Source organism: Mus musculus, chromosome 17 (genome assembly GCF_000001635.26).
Source record: "Mus musculus strain C57BL/6J chromosome 17, GRCm38.p6 C57BL/6J".
In the NCBI taxonomy this organism is placed as follows: Eukaryota; Metazoa; Chordata; class Mammalia; order Rodentia; family Muridae; genus Mus; species Mus musculus.
The window spans coordinates 33,438,258-33,440,728 of NC_000083.6; positions in this window are offsets into that span (position 1 = coordinate 33,438,258).

Consider the following 2,471-nt stretch of genomic DNA (forward strand, 5'->3'; position numbering starts at 1 on the left):
GGGCCAGGAGCAGGAGTGGGTGGGTTGGGGAGCAGGGTGGAGGAAGGGTTTAGGGTGCTTTGGGGATAGCACTTGAAATGTAAATGAAAATATCTAATAAAAATATAAGCAAAAGATCAGTAAGACTAAAAATTCCAAAATGAGAAAGTCCATAAAAGGTTCCTTTTTAAAGTTTTCTCACTGTATTTTCTACGCCATTCTCTACCTAACATAGATCATAGACAGACAGACATGTCACCACACACACACACACACATCCTACATACATCAGATACAACACAGTACATACAAAGACACAATAAAACTTCACATTCACGCATACCACACACATCAGACACACTTACATGCTCTCACACATCAGACACAATCACACACCTGCACACACACCACACACACCTTTTCTGTCCTCTCGTTCTCCCGTTATCACTCTAACATGGTGACTTTCCCAGAGTATGAATGTGCTTCTTTGTGAAGCACTGTAATTTGGCCCAGAAGTTTGCTGGATTACTTCACTTAGTATATCTTCCAGTTCTACCCATTTTCCTACAAAGCTCACAATTTTATTTTTATGGCGGAATAAAAGACTACAAACAGGAAGGAAGGGAGGGAGAGAAGTAGGGAATCAACCAAAACTGAGTATAAAATGCCCTAAGAAAATCTGTTACTTTGTATGCTAATTTTTCTTTCCCTTCCTTTTATTAAAAAATAGATTTTTTTCTCATATAATATATCCTAATTACAGTTGCTCCTCCCTCTACTCACAGTTCCTCCCCCACTTCCCCTCCCATTCGGATCCACTCCCTTTCTGTCTTCCATTAGGAAGGAACGGGCTTTTCAGAGGTAACAACAAAACATAAGGAAATAAAATATAGTAAGATAAAACATGTATGCTAGGTTTTTAATGAAAGCAAAATTCATTTTAAGAAGAAAAAGAGAGGAGGGAGGAGGGGGTCAGGGAGAGGGGTGGGGTGGGGGAATGGCAAGACTAACAGGCTAATTATACATTCTAGCCTAGGGGTTGAGGCCTACCCTAAATCTGCCAATCTGCCAGGTTACCAAGGTGAAAGCAGACACTTTTAGTTCTTCCCACCAGGGGGCAGCACCTTCAAGTTTAAGAGACCATGATAGCTTTGACTCTAATGCTACAACCCTGCATTCCTCAAGTTGTGGTGATCCCATTCCAACCATAAAATTATTTTCATTGCTACTTCATAACTTCAATTTTGCTATTGTTATGAATTGTGATATAAATATCTGTGTTTTCTAATGCTCTTAGGTGATCCCTGCGAAGGTGGTGTTGGACCCCCCAAAGGGGGCTTTAAAACAACAGGTTCAAAGGCAAGGGTAGAGGCATCAGGAGGAAACTCCTCCAAATGAGAAGCGGGTGGAAGTTGAGAAGAGAGGAAATTTCACTTATAAAAGGGGGAGAGAGCCGAGGGAGAGAAAGAGGGAGGCAGAGGTTGGGTTTGGGGGCGGGGTGAGGTAGGACACAGAGGAAGACAATGAAAAACAGCACTGAAGTTGGGAGGGAAACATGGAGGGGGTATAGGAAGAATGGGAGGGGAAGAAGTAGGGTAAATTTATTCAGAACACATATGTGTCTGAAATTATCAATGAAAAAAAATAGACTGTCTCAAATGCCACTAGAAGTGTGTAATGTTCAGAAAACCCACCTTCCCCCAGCCTACTAGGACACTAGACTGTTTAAACTAAACTGACTTTACAATTCCATGGATTAGTCCATCTACAACCACTCCAGGCCCAGAGCATTCCCATTTGCATACTCCCAGAGATGAGATCACTACCTGGATATTATTAGAACTCTCACCCCGTCGAATGAATCATTAGGCTCCACCCAGCGCCAGACGATAACATCTGCCCACACACACCCTAAAGCCCATGTGATCTCAAACCCAGAGAGCCCAGATCCCTCAGTTCTGGCTAAAGTCATTCACAAATATACATTGATCACACACAGTGATCTAGGAAAAATAAAGTCAAGAAGGCATGGGGGTCTCTCTGCCTCCCAAGTCCTTGTGCCCGAGACAGTCTATCACTTTTAGACCAGGTTTCTCCAACTCGCAGTTGCTGGCATCTGTCCCTTTCACAGAAGTCCAAGTCCTTTTGTTCTGAAGACACCAGAATCCATTCCCTCTCTCGAGCCTTCTGATCCCAGCCCAGTCCTTTGTCCTACAGGAACCTTCAAGTGTGTGTGTGTGCATGTGTGTGTGTGTCTGTGTGTGTGTCTGTGTGGGTGTGTGTGTGTGTCTGTGTGTCTGTGTGTGTGTGTGTCTGTGTGTGTGTCTGTGTGTGGGTGTTTGTGTGTCTATCTGTCTGTGTATGTCTGTGTGTCTGTGTGTGTGTCTGTGTGTGTCTGTGTGTGATGTATGAATTGCAGAGGGAGTACACTTATAAACTTGTGTGCAGAGGCCAAAGGATAGCATTGGATATCCTGCTGTACTTCTACTTCT